Genomic DNA, 9,188 nt, shown 5'->3' on the forward strand with positions numbered 1-9,188 from the left:
AGGCCGGTGTAATTTGGCGGAAAGCTCGGCTTTGTTAAATAAATATACACTGATCAGCCAGAACATTATGATAACCTACGTAATAGCCGGTATGCCCACCTGTGGCACGGATAACAGCGGCGACGCGTCTCGACATGGTAGCAATGAGGCCTTGATAGGTCGCTGGAGTGAATTGGCACCACATCTGCACACACAAGTCAGCTAATTCCTGTAAATTCCGGGGTGGGTGGCGATGAGCTCTGACGCCATGTTCAATGATATCATGGTCGATCGGGTTAAGATCTGGGGTGTTGGGGGCCAGCACATCAATTACAACTCGACACTGTGTCCCACGAACCACTCCATCACACTCCTGGCCTTGTGACATGGCGCATTATCATGTTAAAATCCCACTGCTGTTGGGAAACATGATCGTTACGAAGGGTTGTACGTGGTCTGCAACCAGTGTACGATACTTCTCGGCCATCATGTTGCATTGGAAGAGCGCCACTGGACCCATGGATGCCAACGTGAATGTTACCCAGAGCATAATTGATCCGCCGCCAGATTGTCTCCGTCCCACAGTTCAGGTGTCAAGGAGTTTTTCCTCTGGAAGACGACGGATTCGCACCCTCCCATCGGCATGATGAAAAAGGTATCGGGACGCATCAGACCATGCAACGCTCCGCCACTGCGCGAACGTCCAGTGACGATGGTCACGTGCCCATTTCAGTCGTAGTTGCCGATGTCGTGGTGTTAACACTGTCACATGCATGGGTCGTCGAAGTGTTCGGTGCACTGTGTGTTCAGACACACTTGTAGTCTGCCTAGCATTAAAGTCTGGTGTTACTTCCGCCACAGTTCGCCTTCTGTTCTGTTTTACCAGTCTGCCCAGCCTACGACGTCCGACATCTGCAATGAGGGTTGGACGCCCAACCCCTCGACGTTTGGACGTGGTTTCGCCACTTGTTGAAGACACTCACCACAACACGCCTCGAACACCCGACAAGTCGTGCAGTTTCCGAAATGCTCGTGCCGAATCTCCGGGCCATCACAATCTGCTCTCGGTCAAACTCAGATAGATCGCGCGCCTTCACCGTTATGTACACGTGCAGCAGGCTCACTGCTACTGCATGCACCGTGCGTGTGTCTGACTAGCATTTATTCCTCGTCAGGTGACGCTGCTATCGCCTGGACGGGTTTATATCGATAATAGGTAGGTGGTCATAATGTTCTGGCTGATCAGTTTATACGTGCCTTTAATCCAGTTAGCATATTTATTTATTTATCTTAGGTGTTCTTGCTAAAAGTAATAATTTGTTTACGTCCAAGTGAGTATTTTTACATTCGGCCCCGCGGTTTAGGGGTAGCATGCCTGCCTCGTACCCGGACGACCCAGGTTCGATTCCCGAACAAGACAGGGATTTTTACCTGATCTGAGGACTGGTTCAACGTCCACTCAGCCTACGTGATCACAAAGATCGCGGCCCCGGTCTAGAAAGCCAAGAATAACGGCCGAGAGGATTCGTCGTCCTGACCGCACGACATCTCGTAATCTGCAGACCTTAGGGCCTGGTAGGCCATGGCCCTTCGGGGATGTTGAGCCGTGAGCTTTTTACTACGTTTGAAGCTTTAATTTTGAAAACCTTTCTTAGCAGACAAAATACTCTACTCCTTGGTTCAATAACCTGAGGATTTTGTTTGACTTCTTAAAAAAGTCCATACCGAATGTAGTTATAAGGGCTTAAGTGAAACTCAGCAATGACTCACATTAGCGCTCGTAGTGGTAGATAGAAGGCAAACTGGTAATCTACTCGACCGGATAGCGATGATTAAGGAAAGGATTGTAAAATTTAGGAATAAATAAAAATATATTCTCATATTTCATTATATTTTATTTACCTAATAATCGTAAATGATATCCCTGGGATGTTTTCAACACTGATTTGCTTGTCTGAAGGACTAGGACTGTGGATAATTGTAGACGCCCGAGATGTAGGAGTTTTGACACCGGACAGTTCCTTCACATGGCTAATATTCCACCGTATCTGAGCCAAATTTAGATAACCCTGGAGTGACCGAGTATCGAAAGCGTCAGCCTGAAAATCAGTCCTCTACAAGCTGAGCGACTGGGCCAGTTCAATTTAGGTAGACACTTCTGCGAAGTCAGGAAATCGACATCGTGGTAACCGGACAACAAATGTTCGCCATCTTCTTCCTAACGTTAAAGAACACAGCGTTCTATATACAGTAGGTACAACTGGCTCCGTGTTTTAAACGAGTTTCCACGGTCTTTGACTGACGATTCGTCTAGGTCACAGCAAAGCCCGTTACACGCGATAAGTTCACTGAATCCAGCAGAGTTTTTCTCATCATACGCAACTTGCCAATATAATCCATGACTCTGTGCTTTTTCCCAGTAGCGGAAACATCCACATAATTATATCGCGTTCTCCAAAAGGCTGCACTTTAAAACGAAGTGTGTGCATTTGTGAACATCAAAACACTGTTCTGTTCCACGCTGTCTGACTCGATAATCTATAGCGTAGGGGTCAGGAAGGAATAACACCTGACCGCAGATCAAACAGACGGAAGAAGTGAGGCATTTTGTACTGGACTTTTAAGTTCTGTGTTATGCGAGGTGTGGGCGGCTGAGCAACGGCGATTTCAGTATTAAATTGAAATGTAATACAGTACTTCCATTTCAAAACTACATCAAATAGTACCTCATTTATACATATCTGATCACAGTTTATTTTATTGGTTTTTTATCATAGCTAAAATTCGAGAATTGAATTTTGTTAATTAAGAGGTGTATTCAGAAATTAGTAATTTATTGTGCCTCTCTTTCCAAGTATATCACTCCAGATGATGTCCTAAGAGTCTTTTTAAATTACTCATCCTACTTCTCTACACCTTCCACGGCTATATCTTGAAAGTCTGGTAAGTTATCTCAAGAGAAGTCAATATTTGAACTTGAAGTTGAATTACCTCGTAGTTAAGAGTTCAGAGATTCAAGCTGCCAATCAGACCTGCAGTTGGAGATTTTATGTAAAACCGATATTCTTAGGAACAGGAAGAGGAGTTTGTTACGTTAATGTTTAAATAAAATATACATTCACTGGTGGCCGTGATCGTTAACGCGCTGAAGTCCAAGTGGTCTGACACCGTGGTTATCCGTTCGAGTCCCGTTGGTCATCATTAGAATGTCGGCCGGTAGGGTAGGGGAGGTGGTGGTATAGAATTTATTATCACTAGATTGCGTGCCAAAAGCCTGGATAAATTCCAAACCTCTCTGCAGTGCTCCTATGGAGTGAGAGCATATGACGTTGTTGATGGTGATTCGTCCGTCGGATGAAGACGTTAAGCCTTGAGCAGACCCCTTGTTGCTATTCGTCAGGAGTAGGCTATGTGCCGGCACCGGATTTCACCCTCTCCCTACTATCATATATCACGCCATTCATTTCATCTCATTAACTCCTCTGATGAGGTTGACGCCATAAAAATTCACCACGACAGATTCATCTCATCTCATACCCGACCCCGTAGAGAAACGGGACAAGGGTTGGACACACAAACAAACATGCATTGGCTCATATACTGTACAGGTTGTGCAGAAAGTGCGCCCACTGTGCTGGTGGGCATACGGCCAATTGAACTCAGGATAGGAACTCGTCCTCAGATAGGCTACGTATTTTTCATCCAGATCAAGCACGTCACTTCGTTTATGTTGGTTACCAGTAAAATTCGTAGAGAAGACAGACGCGTAGTGAAACCCGAACATGACGATGAAGATTATGCGTATTCGTTTGACCGAAGGTTTGTTCGCCATGTTCAAAACCACTGGTGATACAAGAAACTCACTCGCGCGGAACTTGAAGACAAGAAACTCATCTTAGTTCACTTATTTTAATTTTATTTTAATGAAAAGCGTACAACAGAGAACATGTCTCCAATTATAACACTGCAGATACTAAATAATTGTATGATGATCACGGTAATGAGAGCGAGAAAGGAAGAATTTAACATATTGGTAGCAAGACGTCCGCCTCCGTCATGTAGTGGTTAGTGTGATAAGCTGCCACCCCTGTAGGTCCGGGTTCGACTTCCGGCTCTGCCACGAAATTTAGAAACTGGTAAGAGAGCTGAAACGGGGTCCACTCAGCCTCGGGAGGTCAACTTATTGTGCTGGAGATGATATGGGTAATTGAAATCAGCCATCTTCGAAGTGATTTTCCATAGTTTCCCACTTATCCTCCAGGGAAATTCCGGGATTGTACCTAACTCAAGGCCACGGCCGCTTTTTTCCCTCTTCCTTGTTGATTCCTTCCAGTCATCCCATTCCCCCACAATGCCCCTGTTCAGCATAGTAGGTAAGATCACCTGGGCCAGTTACGGGTCCTCCTCCCTAATTGTATCCCCCCACCCAACGCCTCACGTTCCAGGATACTGCCCTTGAGGCGGTAGAGGTGGGATCCCTCGCAGAGTCAGAGGGAAAACTAACCCTGGAGAGTAAACGGATTAAGAAAGAAAGAAAGAAAGAAAGAAAGAAAGAAAGAAAGAAAGAAAGGAAGAAAGCAACGATGATAGCAACATCGTGTAATAATCATTACTAACGTAATTACTACATAATCAAAATTGAAACTTTCTGATGCCTAAATCATGAGCCTAAGTTGAGAGAGAAAATGTTAGTTCTCTGGTTCCATATTGTTCTGTTCTACTTATTACATAGTCTGTGAAGTGTCGAGTTATTGTGATTGGCTGTTTTCACGTGTTCACTGTAGAACGTAAATGAAACTCGTGTTTTCACCTGTGGACATTGAATTTATTAAAAGATATTACGAACTATCAAAGGAATTCTTTCCAACAGTTGCAGGCAGATTCAAATCCAAAATCAACTTAACACCAAATATGACTACAATACTGACTGGACATGGGAATATTGCTTCGTACTTATGCAGACTTAAAATTATACGTAACTCTGAGTGTTCCTGTAACAGCAGCCCTCAGACAATAGATCATATAATTTTCGAGTGCAGTGAAGTGAAAAATATTAGGCAGTTCTTGTTAAATAGTGTTAATAGAGGTGATAATTGGCCAATGGAGAAATCTGTGCTATTAAAAAAGTATTTAAAGGAATTTTACAAATTTGTTAATGCTCTGGACTTTTAAGCTCTCAGGTAAAAGGAAGACTGATATTGATTTATATTGATAAGATTAACAGTCATCTATAAATTTAATTATTAAAATGTAATTTATGTTCGTGCATTTTTTTGCCTGTTGCTTTACGTCGCACCGACACAGATAGGTCTTTCGGCGACAATGGGGTGGGAAAGGCCTAGGAGTTCGAAGGAAGCGGCCGCGGCCTTAATTAAGGTACAGCCCCAGCATTTGTCTGGTATGAAAATGGGAAACAACGGAAAACCATGTTCAGGGCTGCCGACAGTGGGATTCGAACCCACTATCTCCTGGACGCAAGCTCACAGCCGCGCGCCCCTAACCACACGGTCAACTCGCAAATATATTGTAAGTGCATGTAGTACTACTCATGTAGTGGAGCATGCAGAGAGCATGTACGGTAAATAAAAAAAATAAAAAAGATGCAATTTAAAACTTTGTACATAAATCTCTACGTGATTTAAGAGATTTCAAATGGACATTTATGAGAAGACATTCGTAGGAAACGTTTCTGGACTTTTTCCATTATTTAGAAATCTTTCTTGTTATACGAGTTCCATATAACAGTAGCGTATTCACGTCTGGAGCATACTAATGTATTGCAGAATGTAATAATTGTTCTTATTGCATTAAATGGTTTTACATTATCGAGAGCTGAATCTCTCGGTCCTCAAATCGATTCCCAACTCGACGCAGTACTGGATACAGCGGAAGAAGGACGTGTTCGCGATTATCCGTCAGCAGGCAAACCCACTTTATTCTTAACTCTAAGCATAGAATTGTTAATAGGAACTCTTTCTTTCGTCTTCTAAGTCCAGAAACATACCCATAATTCTATTCTTTCCGGTGTAGTAGAGAAAATGTACAACCGAGAATTAATTTAAGTTAAAGTTGAATTTAGAGTTCAAATGACAAGCCATTTGTTTCGAAGGATATCTGCCACCTCTCTTAAAATAGTTATCATCCTTATACTCAATTCAATCTTGAGTTCATCGAGTGTGATATTGGTCAGAGGAGATCCCAAAGCATGCGACAATATCAACACCCAGTTGAATGGAGAATGCTTCTAAAAACAAGCATCATCTGAGACTCGCTCCGTCGAGTGATGAAAGGAATATCAGTCGTGTTGGACGCAATCACAAGTGCTAGAGGAGACTCAAAGCTTTGACTTTCGTGGACGTGGAACTTTCGCGTCATTATTTTTATCTCCAAGTTTTTTTTTGTGTCGATCACCAGTGGTAAAAGTTACTGTTTTCCTTTTGGTTCACGGTAGGCGCTCAGAGCTTTGTGATCAACTGCTGTATTAAGCTGTCAAATAACTTGCGTAAATGTGATGTTATCAGGCTATTGTGCGTATTTTATTTGTAGCTACAGTGGGGATATGAAGACCGTGACAGTCACCTGCATTTGAATGTATGCATGCAAAAATGGATTAATTCTCATTTTTGATAAACTGGAGAATAAGAGACAGTGGAAAAAAATCATTTTTCGGACGATAAAATTGACGTATTTTTGTTTTTATTGGAAAGAAGTAGCAGCTTAATTTTTTAAATTTACGTACATCATCAACTGTTATTGATAATCACAACGGGGAATGGAGAAAAAATTAATTTCAGGTGCTCCCACTTAATGATAATCAAGCCCATTGAAGAAAGGTTCCTCAAATGATATCTAGTTGTCGTCATGGGGTTCGTGCCGGGGGACTTGAAGTAAGGTACTATCTCGAAATTTGCCTTTAGGGAATGCTAAACAACCCAGTGTAAAACCACATTCAGGATAGTTGCTGTCAGAAGTGGGAATGGAACCTCCGATCTTCGAACGTCGCACCTTCTCAGTCCTCTCGTGGTGCGTGAGTGTACACCCTCAGCTATGAAGGTGAATGGAACACAACATACGGGGCCAGAATCTAAAAACACAAAATACATTTACCATCTTCTAGCTATGGTATTAAATTTCATGTACAATTACTGAATGTCTCCACCCAAGCTTTCGTTTCCTCAGCTTACCTCTCTACGGAATGTAAGAATCACCATCAACCATTTTACACTTCCCACTTTCTGACATTCTTTTTTAAATTTTATGTAGTTCTACTGGTAGAAGAACGTTTATGTTCACATAAATTATCATCACCTTCAAAAGAAGAAGACATCTTTACTTGTTTCTTTAAGCAAGTTTTCACTCCTGCCCTGAAGGGGGAGACGGGCCATTTAGAAGGTAACCCTTTCTCTCTCGCCAGGAGGTTCAGGCGGTTTAAAGCTGACGTGATTGATTTAGGAGATGGCTAAGAGGTGTGTTGAAATAAGGAGATGTAAACAGACCATATGGCCAATAAGAAGCAATAAATGTCCATATAACATTTCATAATTTGCATTCGTTTATTGCATTGAACACTCTTTTAAGGCAATGCATTATGGAAATTAAAATAATGTCGGCCGGCATATTTTAAGTTCCATTTTGAATTAACTTCGTAAGAGAACGGACATGTATCATGGACTAAGAAATTCCGTAGTGTTTCCTATCCTTCCTCTATTGTGACGCCATCATACGCGAATATTTGGTAACAATCAGTTGTCGTAATTACAAAGACGCACACACGAAATGCTGTCAGTCGTATACACTGTTTAATTACAAATTATAAACTTATACACATGATAATGAACCGCCATTTTGACAAACACTTGATGTACGAAGAACAAGAAGAAGAATAAAACTGCCACATTAGCATATCAACCAACTACCAACACAACAAAATCACATCATGAGTTCACATACTTGACTAAGGACTTTCACTAGCAAGTCGCACTAACAACTCTACACCATCCACGAACCTGCTACGCAGGCGTAGTAGGGGGAGAGGTGATACTCCCACGTGGCGCGTCCCAGGTGGCAGATAGGGGGGTCCTAACCGGCTTGCCGGCGGACTTGAGGGAAATACAATACCTCTCGCGGACCAAACACACTACCCCCTGCGGGTGGGGGAGGCACATGTAGAATCCACCCGCGGTATCCCCTGCCTGTCGTAAGAGGCGACTAAAAGGGGCGACCAAGGGATGATTGAATTAGAACCATGAAACTACCCTTGATTCGTACCATCATGCGGGGAACACCATTGGTTGCATGTACTTGCGAGTAGTATCACTATATTAAGTACGAAATAGGTTTGTGATTAGTTGCAGTAAAAAGCCTGGCCTGGTGGATTCCAGTACCCGTGCGTTGTACCCATGTGGGCAACACCGCGGGTCTGGGCGTAGCCTGTGCGTTGTACCGCTATATGAGCGGCACCGTGGGTCAGCGTTGACTGTGATTGGTACCCACTATGTGAGGAACACCACGGGAATACTGGCGCCCGTGACTAGTACACCTAGGTGAGGAACCTTACCGGTTTGCGTTGGTTATGAGTGGCGCCATTGCGTGAGAAACACCAGAGGTCTGCGCTCCCTGTACGAAGTGCAATACTTGTGAGTAGTACCATCTTGTGTGGACCACCGTGAGTCTTCGCTACTTTTGATCAGTACCCCAAAATGACAAATACCATGGTTCTACTTTACTCGCGACATGTACCATTCTGTGGGGCCTTAGAAGTGAATTTAGCACCCCTTCAGACATCAAGCATCATTGTGCTTTATAAATGGTCCCTTGGTCAGTAATACTCTAATTAACTACTTTTTGAGTCTGATCCACTGTTTTTTGTAGGGTTCATGTCCATCCATTCATTCTTCATGACTTTTTTATTTTATTTTGGTCAGTGGATGAATTTGAATTTTTTGTTATTTCATTTCGTACCATTAGGGGCCAATGACCTCGATGTTAGTCCCCTTTAAACAACAAGCAAGCAAGCACTCTACACCGTCTCTGTATATATATTGCCTGGCCAGGCTTCTAGAAGAGTATGACAAAACATGTTTTTTTTCGAATGTTCTTGAGTCTCCAATGAATTATTTACAAATAAATAGAATGTTCTGTACAACTCTAGTGACAATGGTGCGTTGTTCTGGACTCTTACCCTGTGTTGCATAACATGGCATTGGATT

Source organism: Anabrus simplex, chromosome 9 (assembly GCF_040414725.1).
Source record: "Anabrus simplex isolate iqAnaSimp1 chromosome 9, ASM4041472v1, whole genome shotgun sequence".
In the NCBI taxonomy this organism is placed as follows: Eukaryota; Metazoa; Arthropoda; class Insecta; order Orthoptera; family Tettigoniidae; genus Anabrus; species Anabrus simplex.